This window comes from Arachis ipaensis, chromosome B1 (assembly GCF_059453495.1).
Source record: "Arachis ipaensis isolate K30076 ecotype BB chromosome B1, ASM5945349v1, whole genome shotgun sequence".
NCBI lineage: Eukaryota > Viridiplantae > Streptophyta > Magnoliopsida > Fabales > Fabaceae > Arachis > Arachis ipaensis.
In genome coordinates this window covers 52,473,882-52,488,759 of record NC_142436.1, presented here as the reverse complement: position 1 = coordinate 52,488,759, position 14,878 = coordinate 52,473,882, and the positions used below count along the sequence as shown (strand labels likewise).

At 36.4% G+C, this 14,878-nt stretch overlaps 1 non-coding gene across 1 annotated transcript; it reads right to left on the bottom strand.

The window, feature by feature from the left end:
• Nucleotides 1-14,425: 14,425 nt before the first annotated feature.
• On the bottom strand, nt 14,426-14,533 carry LOC148576568 (small nucleolar RNA R71). The gene has a single exon (XR_015903223.1). It is a non-coding gene; the product is annotated as a small nucleolar RNA R71 (small nucleolar RNA).
• Between the last annotated feature and the right edge of the window lie 345 nt (nt 14,534-14,878).

Here is a 14,878-nt window from a genome sequence, read left to right as displayed (position 1 = left end):
CACTAGTACAAACCCCTAAAATTTATAAACCGAAGTATTCAAACCTCGGGTCGTTCTCCCTAGGAATTGTAATGGAGTGTCTTTTTATCGGTTGTGAGTTATATTTGGGGTTTTGATATGAAGCATGAAAGATAAATGGTAAGAAAGTAAACTAATGGCTAAAAAGGTCTTGGCAAGGGTTGGTGGTCAAAGATCTCTATCCTAATCACTAACCACAATATGAGAATTGGCAAGGATTAATCTCATTAAATCATCCTCTAACTAGTAGTAAAGGAAAGTCAAATGAGCTATATCAATCCTAGTCCATAAGTCCTAACTCTCCACTAATTCAATTAGTGAGAACTAGAGTCAATGAATCCCAATCATCAATTACTTGGACATTAGTAACTCAAGAGTTCCTAAGTTACCTTTCCAAGCCAAGAATATAAAACTCTACTCTAAAATCCAACCAATCATTTCATCAAACACTTGGAAGGCATAAAAGGAAAGCATAGTAAGATTGCAAGAAAAGTAAATCTACACTACTCAATTTGCAAGGAATTAAACAACAACAAATCAAATGAACACAATTATTATGATTTACCTTGAATTGAATTGAAAGAGAAAGGGAGGAACAAAAGTAGATCTACAACAAAATGCAAGAACAACATAAAGGAAATTACAACAAAAGGATGGAAGAAGAATGAATGTAACAACAAGGAATTGAGAAGAAGAAGATGAATTAAAATCTAGATCTAAGAACTAAACCTAATCCTAATTCTAGAGAGAAGTGAGAGCTTCTCTCTCTAGAAACTAATTACAAAGCTAAACTAAACTAATTGGTAACTAACACATATTTCCCTCTTCACTCCTTGGGTTAAATAGCATCAGAAATGAGTTGGATTGGGCCCACAAGGCTTTAGAATTCGTTGGCCACGTTTTGCTTTAAGTGAACTAGGTGGCAGCAACGGCACGTGCGCGTACTTTGCGCATGCGCGCCACCATACGTATAGCAACTATGGCAAATCTTATATCGTTTCGAAGCCCCGGATGTTAGCTTTCCAACCCAACTGGAACCGCATCATTTGGACCTCTGTAGCTCAAGTTATGGCCAATTAAGTGCGAAGAGGTCGGCTTGATAGCTTTCCGGTTCTTCCATTTCTTCATGAGTTCTCCAACTTTTCATGCTTTCTTTCTTCATTCCCTTGATCCAATCTTTGCCTCCTAAACCTTAAATCACTTAACAAACATATCAAGGCATCTAATAGAATCAAGGTGAATTAAATTTAGCTATTTTGAGTCCTAAAAAGCATGTTTTCACATTCAAGCACAATTAAAGGAGAATATACAAAACCATGCTATTTCTTGAATAAATATGGGTAAAAGGTGATAAAATCCCCAAAAATCAATACAAAACAAACCGTCAAATTGGGATTTGTCAACCTCCCCACACTTAAACCAAGCATGTCCTCATGCTTAAACCAAGAATGAAGTAAGGGTATGGCATTTATTCAATGGAAACTAACTAAATGCAATCTACCTATATGCAACTATCTAAATGAATGCAAGTGCTTGGTCAAAATAAATCAATTCCCAAGAAACATATATGCACAAGGGCTAAGGACTAGCAAGTCTAATCCACAATTGAATTGAGTTATTAAATATTTTTATAAACTTGCATGAAAATTATGATCATAGGTGAAAACATGTAATTGAGTATCAAACCCTCACCGGTAGTGTTTGCACTCTATTCACTCAAGTGTTTAGGGTTGATTCTCTCAATTCTCTCCTAATCATGCTTTATAAGATTTGTTTTTCTTCTAACAATCAACAAATATTTCATGCATGCATACATATATCATGAGGTCTTTTCATAGGTTGTAATGGGGTTAGGGTCAAGGTAGGATGCATATTTGGTTAAGTGAGCTTGGAATTTGAATCTTTGATAAGCTTAAACTTTCCACTTAACCCATATAATAACCTATACAATTAAATTCTACTCTAACTACCCATTCTACTCACTTTTCCACATACTCATGCATCCCTTTTCATTTCACAACACTTATACATTGATCTTATTGAGCTTCGCTTTGGGGCATTTTGTCCCCTTTTTATTATTTTTCTTCTTTTTATTTTCTTTTCTTTCTTTTTCTATTTTTTTTCTTTTCTTTTCTATATTGTTTTTCTTTTTCTTTTGTTCTTTTGTTTTTCTCATTTTTTTTTCTATATACAATAGCATCAATGCATAAGGTTTTACATTTGATCAATACATGAGTATGTACCCAATTCCCAATATTTTCAATAATAATACAAAATATCCTTTTATTCACCCAATGTCCCAAGGTTCCCACACTTGAATGATACTCACACACACTAGCCTAAGCTAATCAAAGATCCAAATAAGGACTTTTATTGTTTTCCGCTTTAAGGCTTGTAATGTGCTAAATTAAGAACAAAGTGGGTTAATCGTAGGCTCAAATTTGGCTAACAGAGGAAGATAGAAGGTAAGGCCATTTGGGTGAGTGAGCTAATGAAATGATGGCCTCAATCATATAAATGCATGAATACACCAAATAATGGACATAAAGAATCAAACAAATCAAAGATTACAATCATAGAAAGAGAATAATGCACACAAGAAGGAAAAATAAGTGGTTATAAGATGCAACCACATCATTAGGCTCAAGTCTCACAAGATTGTGTTCTTAGCTCAAAACATGATCCACAAAATATATAATTCAAGCAAGTTCTATGAAAAGTTTTCACTCAATTCATTTGACATGCCCTATAGATAGAAATCTTGAAAAAATCTCATTATTTTGACTAAGCTTATTGTGTATGCATATGCAAAAATAAGAAAATGCAAGTAAAAATCCTAAAATCCTAGAATGAAATGCAAAAGTATTGGAGTTAGAAATTTGTCACCCAAGATTGCCGATCGGTCGGACGACCTCCCCACACTTAAAAGTTTGCACCGTCCTCGGTGCACTCAAAGATGAGCAAGGGGGTACGGCGACTCTCCGGATTGCTATGTGTTCTTTCTTCCGCTTCCATGGTTGCTTGTGGTGCATTCGTTATGAAAAACAAAAATAAAACACCATAAGATGAGAAGATATAAAAGCAAGGAAGCATACATTGTTGGAATGAGGTAAATCACTAGAATGAGGTGAGTGAATTAGTGTGACATTAAGAAATATTAGGTGTGTGAATTCTAAATTGCGCGGTTTAGAATACACATTAGCATAAAAGCTATGTCACAAAAGAAGCATGCACTTCACTTATCCTAGTGTGCTTGAGATGCTTTAAGTAAGCTTGTAAGGTAAGACAAGCATTAGAGAAGCATGAAAGCATTCAAGTCAAACATATGGATGGATATAATCATGAACACAATGCATTAAGGTAAATGCACAACATCATCCATCAAGAGGTTGCCTAATCGAGGGAAAAGGATCCAAATCACATGGTGGCTAGCTACAACATGCAATTCAAAAGAGTTATAAGCTCGAAGACAATTCTCATCACTTGGTATTTTTTTCAAAAGGTAAGCATGAAGAACTCAAAACCAAGTAACAAAATATAGCCTCAATCATAGAATCCAACAAAGATTATCTAAAAACATTCATGCTAAAATAGCATTTAGGCAATAAGGGATATAGCAATGTATAGTAAACAAAGTCAATACTCCAACACTTATGATGAAAAGAGAGAAAATAAAATGAAAACTAAACTAAAACTAGCTAATCAACTAACCAACTAACTAATTAACTAACTAAAATAAATGGTTATCCATGGTGTTTGGAAGTGATGGATGAGGGGTAGAAGAAGGGAAGAAGAAAGGAGAAGGAAAGAATTGGAAAGAGGAGAAGAAAAGAAAAGTGGATGGGAGAAAGAAATCCGCGCGTACGCACGCATGGCGCGCGCGCGTCGTTGGCTTATTTTGAGAGTGGCGCGTACGCGTCATGTGCGCGTGTGCACAAGTGGAGTTTGTGCCAGAGGCACAACGTTGGCGCGGCGCAGGCACAACTCTCTGGAAAATGTATGGAGGTTGGAACTTCTCAATCCACGCGTACGCACGCATGGCGCGCGCGCGTGGATGGTCGAAAATGCTGTAAGTGCGCGTACGCGCCATGTACGCGTACGCGTGGATGGTGCTCTGTTTTTCAAATTTTTTTTTTTTGCACCAACCCAAGCATTCCAAACCTCCAAACAGCTACCAAAACACCATAAAACCTTATTTAACATACTAAACTACCAATTAAACTCAACTATCTAAACAAAACATGAAATTAAACTAATTCTCTCAATATGTACAAAAGAGAAAATGAAAGGATTTTACCATGGTGGGTTGTCTCCCACCTAGCACTTTTGTTTATTGTCCTTAAGTTGGACTTATGGGGAGCTCCTCATCAAGGTGGCTTGTGCTTGTATTCATCTTGGAACTCCCACAAATGCTTGGTTCTCCATTGTGCCCCAAGTAGATTCTTCATGGATTGAGCCAAGTCTTGATGGAGTTCTTCACAAGCTTGGGGCTCCCAAAGTTGATCCTCATGTGTTCCCGGATCCCATATTTTGTTTTCACACCCATCTCCAAGTTGATTATCATTAATCCATGTGGGTGGTGAGCAAAGTGAATTCTCAAGGAAATGACCAAACATCCTTCTAGACCCAAGCGATCTAGTTCTACACCAACTCTTACAATTAAGCTTTGAGCATGCAACCATAATGAACCTAGAATGATATTTCAAACCACTAACCATCTCCTTTTTACTCTTAAAGCCACAAATATGTCTTAGTTGACCATCCGTCTTAAGCAAACCATATTCAAGGGGAATAATAAAGCTTGAGCATAAGGAATTTACCCACTTGAATGAGAGAATGGATGGTGGTGGCTTGGGGAGAGGTATCTCCAATGTGCTAGCGAGCTTCACTCCCTTGTGTTCTTCCTTGTCAATCTCCACCTCTTCATAAACTTCTTCATTCTCAATCCTTTGTTCATCAACGTCATCTAGCTCGTCTCCATCACTCAAGTCATAAATGGGAGGTTGAGAGAAATCTACCTCCACATCACTTTTAAATTCATTGGGAGAGGATTCTTCAAATTCAAAGGATTCTTCACCAAGAAGATTGGATGCATGATCTTCATCACCAAGGGAACTCAATTCTTGCTTCATTCTCTCCAAGTCTTCATATAGAATATGCCTTGGAGGTTGTGCACATTCCTCCTCAACATCAAATTTACTCTTCTTGGAGGGATTTTCTTTGATTTTAGCTTCCCATGGAAGTTCCGCATCTCCTAAGTCTTCAACCACTTCTTCCTCTTCTTCAATGGTCATAGGTTCCTCCAATTGTTCCAATACAAAGCAACTTCCCTCATTCTCCACCAATCTCTCTTTTATGTTATGCTCTTCATTTGATTCCCCACATGTAGCCATGGGAGTTCCTTGAGAGTTCAAGCATTGGGATGCTAACCGGTTTACCACCTCATCCAAGGCGGTCATGAATTGTTGCACATCCCTTGTCATCTCCTCTTGTCCTTGAAGAAGAACACCGAGGGTTTCATCCATTGAGGATTGGGGTGGATAAGAGGGTTCATTGTCTTGGAGAAAGGGTTCATTATAGGAAGGTGGTTCTTCTTGGTAAGGTGGTGGTGTGTATTGAGGTGGTTCTTGGGAGTAGTAATCTTGGAATTGTGGTTCCATGTGTGGCTCATATGGTTCAAAAGGTGGTTGGTATGGTGGATAAGAATTAGGGTCATATGGAGGTATTTGGTGAAAATAGGCTTGTGAGTGTGGTTGGGGTTCATGTTGAGGATATGACTCATAGGCATATGGTGGTGATTCTTGAAAGTCACAAGGAGATTCACCATAGCCATTGGATTGGTATGCATCATAGAATGGCTCTTCTTCATAGTGCATTGGTGGAGGTTGTTGCCATGAGGATTGATCATATGCATATGGCTCTCCCCACCTTTGATTATCCCATTCTTGATACACATCTTCATTGAAGTTCCCATTTCCTACAACATAGTTGTAATCACACTCATAGCCAAAGTGAGAATTCATAGTAAAAGTAAAAATAAGAAACAAAAGCTAACAAGAAATAGTGAAACAAAGTCCTAGAACAAGCAAAACTAACAAGCAATCCAAAAATCAAGCTATTCACAATATTCACATATATACAATAACCAATAACATAACACCATTGCAACTCCCCGGCAACGGCGCCATTTTGATGAATGGATTTTTGACGGTTTAGAATTTCACAAATGAATTCTCATTGCAAGTATAGTTTCTAAACCAATCACTAATCCCTTCATACAAAAAGTTGTTTGTCACTAGTACAAACCCCTAAAATTTATAAACCGAAGTATTCAAACCTCGGGTCGTTCTCCCTAGGAATTGTAATGGAGTGTCTTGTTATCGGTTGTGAGTTATATTTGGGGTTTTGATATGAAGCATGAAAGATAAATGGTAAGAAAGTAAACTAATGGCTAAAAAGGTCTTGGCAAGGGTTGGTGGTCAAAGATCTCTATCCTAATCACTAACCACAATATGAGAATTGGCAAGGATTAATCTCATTAAATCATCCTCTAACTAGTAGTAAAGGAAAGTCAAATGAGCTATATCAATCCTAGTCCATAAGTCCTAACTCTCCACTAATTCAATTAGTGAGAACTAGAGTCAATGAATCCCAATCATCAATTACTTGGACATTAGTAACTCAAGAGTTCCTAAGTTACCTTTCCAAGCCAAGAACATAAAACTCTACTCTAAAATCCAACCAAGCATTTCATCAAACACTTGGAAGGCATAAAAGGAAAGCATAGTATGATTGCAAGAAAAGTAAATCTACACTACTCAATTTGCAAGGAATTAAACAACAACAAATCAAATGAACACAATTATTATGATTTACCTTGAATTGAATTGAAAGAGAAAGGGAGGAACAAAAGTAGATCTACAACAAAATGCAAGAACAACATAAAGGAAATTACAACAAAAGGATGGAAGAAGAATGAATGTAACAACAAGGAATTGAGAAGAAGAAGATGAATTAAAATCTAGATCTAAGAACTAAACCTAATCCTAATTCTAGAGAGAAGTGAGAGCTTCTCTCTCTAGAAACTAATTACAAAGCTAAACTAAACTAATTGGTAACTAACACATATTTCCCTCTTCACTCCTTGGGTTAAATAGCATCAGAAATGAGTTGGATTGGGCCCACAAGGCTTTAGAATTCGTTGGCCACGTTTTGCTTTAAGTGAACTAGGTGGCAGCAACGGCGCGTGCGCGTACTTTGCTCGTGCGCACCACCATACGTGTAGCAACTATGGCAAATCTTATATCGTTTCGAAGCCCCGGATGTTAGCTTTCCAACGCAACTGGAACCGCATCATTTGGACCTCTGTAGCTCAAGTTATGGCCGATTAAGTGCGAAGAGGTTGACTTGACAGCTTTCCGGTTCTTCCATTTCTTCATGAGTTCTCCAACTTTTCATGCTTTCTTTCTTCATTCCCTTGATCCAATCTTTGCCTCCTAAACCTTAAATCACTTAACAAACATATCAAGGCATCTAATAGAGTCAAGGTGAATTAAATTTAGCTATTTGAGTCCTAAAAAGCATGTTTTCACATTCAAGCACGATTAAGGGAGAAGTTATAAAACCATGCTATTTCATTGAATAAATGTGGGTAAAAGGTGATAAAATCCCCAAAAATCAATACAAGATAAACCCTACAAATGGGGTTTGTCAACCTCCCCACACTTAAACCAAGCATGTCCTCATGCTTAAACCAAGAATGAAGTAAGGGTATGGCATTTATTCAATGGAAACTAACTAAATGCAATCTACCTATATGCAACTATCTAAATGAATGCAAGTGCTTGGTCAAAATAAATCAATTCCCAAGAAACATATATGCACAAGGGCTAAGGACTAGCAAGTCTAATCCACAATTGAATTGAGTTATTAAATATTTTTACAAACTTGCATGAAAAGAGATGATCATAGGTGAAAACATGTAATTGAGCATCAAACCCTCACCGGTAGTGTTTGCACTCTATTCGCTCAAGTGTTTAGGGTTGATTCACTCAATTCTCCTCTATTTCATGCTTTCCAAGATTTGTTTTTCTTCTAACAATCAACATTTATTTCATGCATGCATACAAGTATCATGAGGTCTTTTCATTGGTTGTAATGGGGCTAGAGTCAAGGTAGGATGCATATTTGGTCAAGTGAGCTTGAAATTTGAATCTTTGATAAGCTTAAACTTCCCACCTAACCTATGACATCCTATACAATTAAGTTCTAACCTAACTACCCATTTTCTCACTTTTTCACATACTCGTGCATTTTCTTTTCATTTCACAACTCATATGCATTGATCTTATTGAGCTTCACCTTGGGGCATTTTGTCCCCTTTTTATTTCTTTCTTTTTCGTTTTCTTTCTTTTTCCATTTTTTTTCTATACTTTTCATATTTTTTTTTTGTTTTTCTCATTTTTTCTTTCTTTCAAACTATATACAAGAGTACCAATGCATAAGGTCTATACATTTAATCAATACATGAGCATGTACCCAATTCCCAATATTTACAATAATAATACAAAACTACCCTTTTATTCACCCAATGTCCCAAGGTTCCCACACTTGAATGATACATACACTCTAGCCTAAGCTAATCAAAGATCCAAATAAGGACATTTATTGTTTTTCGCTTTAAGGCTTGTAATGTGCTAAATTAAGAACAAATGGGTTAATCATAGGCTCAAATTGGCTAACAATGGATGATAAGAGGTAAGGCTATTTGGGTAAGTGAGCTAATGAAATAATGGCCTCAATCACATAAATGTATGAATACACAAAATAATGGACATAAAGAATCAAACAAATCAAAGATTACAATCATAGAAAGAGAATAATGCACATAAGAAGGAAGAATAAGTGGTTATAAGATGTAACCACACCATTAGGCTCAAATCTCACTTGCTTGTGTTCTTAGCTCAAAAATCATGTTCCACAATATATATATATAATTCAAGCAAGTTCTATGAAAAGTTTTCACTCAATTCAATTGACATGCCCTATAGATAGAAATCTTGAAAAAATCTCATTATTTTGACTAAGCTTATTGTGTATGCATATGCAAAAATAAGAAAATGCAAGTAAAAATCCTAAAATCCTAGAATGAAATGCAAAAGTATTGGAGTTAGAAATTTGTCACCCAAGATTGCCGATCGGTCGGACGACCTCCCCACACTTAAAAGTTTGCACCGTCCTCGGTGCACTCAAAGATGAGCAAGGGGGTACGGCGACTCTCCGGATTGCTATGTGTTCTTTCTTCCGCTTCCATGGTTGCTTGTGGTGCATTCGTTATGAAAAACAAAAATAAAACACCATAAGATGAGAAGATATAAAAGCAAGGAAGCATACATTGTTGGAATGAGGTAAATCACTAGAATGAGGTGAGTGAATTAGTGTGACATTAAGAAATATTAGGTGTGTGAATTCGAAATTGCGCGGTTTAGAATACACATTAGCATAAAAGCTATGTCACAAAAGAAGCATGCACTTCGCTTATCCTAGTGTGCTTGAGATGCTTTAAGTAAGCTTGTAAGGTAAGACAAGCATTAGAGAAGCATGAAAGCATTCAAGTCAAACATATGGATGGATATAATCATGAACACAATGCATTAAGGTAAATGCACAACATCATCCATCAAGAGGTTGCCTAATCGAGGGAAAAGGATCCAAATCACATGGTGGCTAGCTACAACATGAAATTCAAAAGAGTTATAAGCTCGAAGACAATTCTCATCACTTGGTATTTTTTTCAAAAGGTAAGCATGAAGAACTCAAAACCAAGTAACAAAATATAGCCTCAATCATAGAATCCAACAAAGATTATCTAAAAACATTCATGCTAAAATAGCATTTAGGCAATAAGGGATATAGCAATGTATAGTAAACAAAGTCAATACTCCAACACTTATGATGAAAAGAGAGAAAATAAAATGAAAACTAAACTAAAACTAGCTAATCAACTAACCAACTAACTAATTAACTAACTAAAATAAATGGTTATCCATGGTGTTTGGAAGTGTTGGATGAGGGGTAGGAGAAGGGAAGAAGAAAGGAGAAGGAAAGAATTGGAAAGAGGAGAAGAAAAGAAAAGTGGATGGGAGAAAGAAATCCGCGCGTACTGATGAGCGGATAATTTATACGCTTTTTGGCATTGTTTTTAGTATGTTTTTAGTAGGATCTAGTTACTTTTAGGGATGTTTTCATTAGTTTTTATGTTAAATTCACATTTCTGGACTTTACTATGAGTTTGTGTGTTTTTCTGTAATTTCAGGTATTTTCTGGCTGAAATTGAGGGACTTGAGCAGAAATCAGATTCAGAGGTTGAAAAAGGACTGCTGATGCTGTTGGATTCTGACCTCCCTGCACTCAAAGTGGATTTTCTGGAGCTACAGAACTCGAAATGGCGCGCTTCCAATTGCGTTGGAAAGTAGACATCCAGGGCTTTCCAGCAATATATAATAGTCCATACTTTGGCCAAGAATTGACGACATAAACTGGCGTTCAACGCCAGCCTTCTACCCAAATCTGGCGTCCAGCGCCAGAAAAGGAGCCAAAACCAGAGTTGAACGCCCAAACTGGCACAAAAGCTGGCGTTCAACTCTACAAATGACCTCTGCACGTGTACACTTAAAGCTCATCCCAAGCACACACCAAGTGGGCCCCGGAAGTGGATTTATACGTCAATTACTTACTCATGTAAACCCTAGTAGCTAGTTTATTATAAATAGGACCTCTTACTACTGTATTTGACATCTTTGGTCTCAGTTTTATTCCATTATTCATCTTAGGAGACTATTGATCTCGTTTAGGGGGCTGGCCATCTCGGCCATGCCTGGATCTTCACTTATGTATTTTCATACGGTAGAGTTTCTGCACTCCATAGATTAAGGTGTGGAGCTCTGCTGTTCCTCAAAGATTAATGCAAGTACTACTGTTTTCTATTCAATTCTTCTTATTTCTCTTCTAAGATATCCATTCGAACCCAAGAACGTAATGAAGGTGATGATTATGTGTGACGCTCATCATCCTTCTCCCTTATGAACGCGTGCCTGACAAACACTTCCGTTCTACATGAATTAAGCTAGAATGAGTATCTCTTAGATCTCCTAACCAGAATCTTCGTGGCGTACGCTAGAATGATGGCGGCATTCAAGAGAATCCGAAAGGTCTAAACCTTGTCTGTGGTATTCTGAGTAGGATTCAATGATTGAATGACTGTGACGAGCTTCAAACTCGCGATTGTTGGGCGTTAGTGACAGACGCAAAAGGAGGGTGAATCCTATTCCAGCATGATCGAGAACCGACAGATGAATAGCCGTGCCATGACAGGGTGCGTGAGCATATGATTCACTGAGAGGAGGGGATGTAGCCACTGACAACGGTGATGCCCTTGCATACAGCCAGCCATGGAAAGGAGTAAGACAGATTGGATGAAGATAGCAGGAAAGCAGAGGTTCAGAGGAACGAAAAGCATCCCCATTCACTTATCTGAAATTCCTACCAATGAATCTACATAAGTATCTCTATCCCTATTTTATTATAGATTATTCGAAAACTCCATAATTATTTTATATCCGCCTGACTGAGACTTACAAGGTGATCATAGCTTGCTTCATACCAACAATCTCCGTGGGATTCGACCTTTACTCACGTAAGGTATTACTTGGACGACCCAGTGCACTTGCTGGTTAGTTGTATCGAAGTTGTGACAATTATGAATTAAGATCAGAGCACCAAGCTTTGGAGCCATTACCAGGATTTGTTCGAGCTTGGAGATTACAATTTCGTGCACCAAGTTTTTGGCGCCGTTGCCGGGGATTGTTCGTGTTTGGACAACTAACGGTTCATCTTGTTGCTCAGATTAGGTAATTTTCTTTTTATTTTCTTTTCAAAAATATTTTCAAAATTTTGAAATCTGTTTTCGAAAAAAAATAAAAATGTTTTCAAAAATAAATTATTCTATGGCTTCAAAAATTTTTAAGAATGAATTCTAGTGTTTCATGAAATATGTTGAATCATATCTGGCTGTAAAGCCATACCCAAACTGCTTTGGGATTGGTATTCAACTAATCACATCAGCCCATGTAATTATATATTGCAGCCTGGCTGGCTGTAAAGCCATGTCTAAATTCATTTGGACTGAGGCTTGCAATTGGTTATCAAGAGCAAGCTAGTTGGAGCTAATCCACCTGCTACTGTTCCTGATCTACCCGCTGTTGATCCACGATCACCTGCTGAAGCTTAGCTGGCCATTGGCCATGTCTAGTGTTTTGGACTGGAGCTTTCTTTGAAAGCTTGGCTGGCTAGTGAGCCATGTCTAATTCCTGGACTGAAGCTTTAGACTAACATGGCAAGATTCCTGGAATTCATATTAAAAATTTTGGAATCCTTATTTTTCTTTTAATTTTCGAAAAATATAAAATAAAAATCCAAAAAAATTAGAAAATCATAAAAATAAAAAATATTTTCTGTTTCTTGTTTGAGTCTTGAGTCACATTATAAGTTTGGTGTCACTTGCATATGCATCTTGCATTTTTTCGAAAATATCATGCATTCATAGTGTTCTTCATGATCTTCAAGTTGTTCTTGGTAAGTCTTCTTGTTTGATCTTGATGAATTTTTGTTTTGTGTCTTTTCATGTTTATCATATGCATTCTTGAATTCTTAGTGTCTAAGCATTAAAGAATTCTAAGTTTGGTGTCTTGCATGTTTTCTTTGCATTAAAAATTTTTCAAAAATATGTTCTTGATGTTCATCTTGACATTCATAGTGTTCTTGGTGTTCATCTTGACATTCATAGCATTCTTGCATGCATCACATGTTTTGATCTAAAAATTTCATGCATTGCATAATTTTCATGTTTTCATAAAAATTCAAAAAAAATCAAAAAAATATCTTTCCCTTTTTCTCTCATCAAATTCGAAAATTTGGGTTGACTTTTTCAAAATTTTTAAAATCAAGTTGTTGCCAATGAGTCAAATCAAATTTTCAATTTGAAAATCTTATCTTTTTCAAAATCTTTTTCAAAAATCAAATCTTTTTCAAAATTCTTAGTTATTTTCGAAAATTCCAAAAATAATTTTCAAAAATCTTTTTCTCATTTTAAATCATAATTTTCGAAAATAACTTAAACAATTAATGTTTTGGTTCAAAAATTTGAAGTTTGTTACTTGCTTGTTAAGAAAGATTCAAACTTTGAGTTCTAGAATCATATCTTGTGATTTCTTATGAATCAAGTCATTAATTGTGATTTTAAAAATCAAATCTTTTTCAAAACTAATTTCAAATCATATCTTTTCAAAAATATCTTCTTATCTTATCTTTTTCAAAAATATCTTTTCAAAATATCTTTTCTAACTTCCTAACTTCTTATCTTTTCAAAATTTGTTTCAACTAACTAACTAACTTTTTGTTTGTTTCTTAACTTTTTCAAAACCACCTAACTAATTCTCCCTCTCAATTTTCGAAAATATCTTCCCCCTTTTTCAAAAATTTCTTTTTTATTAACTAATTAATCTTATTTTTATTTTTAATTTCAAAAAAAAAAAAATTTTCGAAAAATACTAACTAATTTTCAAAAACCAATTTTCAAAAATCACTAACTCTTTTTCAAAATAATTTTCGAAAATTATTCCTCCCCCATCTCATTCTATTTATTCATTCATATCCTAACATCTCATCTCACATTCCAATCCTCACAGTTGTGTTTCTTCCTTTACATCACATCCTTTATCTCCCCTTCTTCTTCTACTTACAAAGGGATCCCTATACTGTGGTATAGAGGATCTCTATTATTATTATCATTTTTCTGGCCATTCTTCCTTGTCATATGAGCAGGAGCAAGGATAAGAACATTCTTGTGGAAGCAGATACAGAACCTGAAAGGACTCTGAAGAGAAAATTAAGAGAAGCTAAAATACAACAATCCAGAGATAACCTTTCAGAAATTTTCGAACAGGCAGAGGAGATGGCAGGCGAAAATAATAATAATGAAAGGAGGATGCTTGGTGACTTTACTGCACCTAATTCCAATTTACATGGAAGAAGCATCTCCATTCCTGCCATTGGAGCAAACAACTTTGAGCTGAAACCTCAGTTAGTTTCTCTGATGCAGCAGAACTGCAAGTTTCATGGACTTCCATCTGAAGATCCTTTTCAGTTCTTAACTGAATTCTTGCAGATATGTGATACTGTTAAGACTAATGGAATAGATCCTGAAGTCTACAGGCTCATGATTTTCCCTTTTGCTGTAAGAGACAGAGCTAGATTATGGTTGGATTCTCAACCTAAAGACAGCCTGAACTCTTGGGATAAGTTGGTCATGGCTTTCTTAGCCAAGTACTTTCCTCCTCAAAAGCTGAGCAAGCTTAGAGCTGATGTTCAAACCTTCAGACAGAAAGAAGGTGAATCCCTCTATGAAGCTTGGGAAAGATACAAACAGTTGACCAAAAAGTGTCCTTCTGACATGCTTTCAGAATGGACCATCCTGGATATATTCTATGATGGTTTATCTGAGCTATCAAAGATGTCACTGGACACTTCTGCAGGTGGATCCATTCACCTAAAGAAAACGCCTGCAGAAGCTCAAGAACTCATTGACATGGTTGCTAATAACCAGTTCATGTACACCTCTGAAAGGAATCCTGTGAATAATGGGACGCCTATGAAGAAGGGAGTTCTTGAGGTTGATACTCTGAATGCCATATTGGCTCAGAATAAAATATTGACTCAGCAAGTCAATATGATCTCTCAGAGTCTGCATGGAATGCAAGCTGCATCCAACAGTACTCAAGAGGCATCTTCTGAAGAAGAAGCC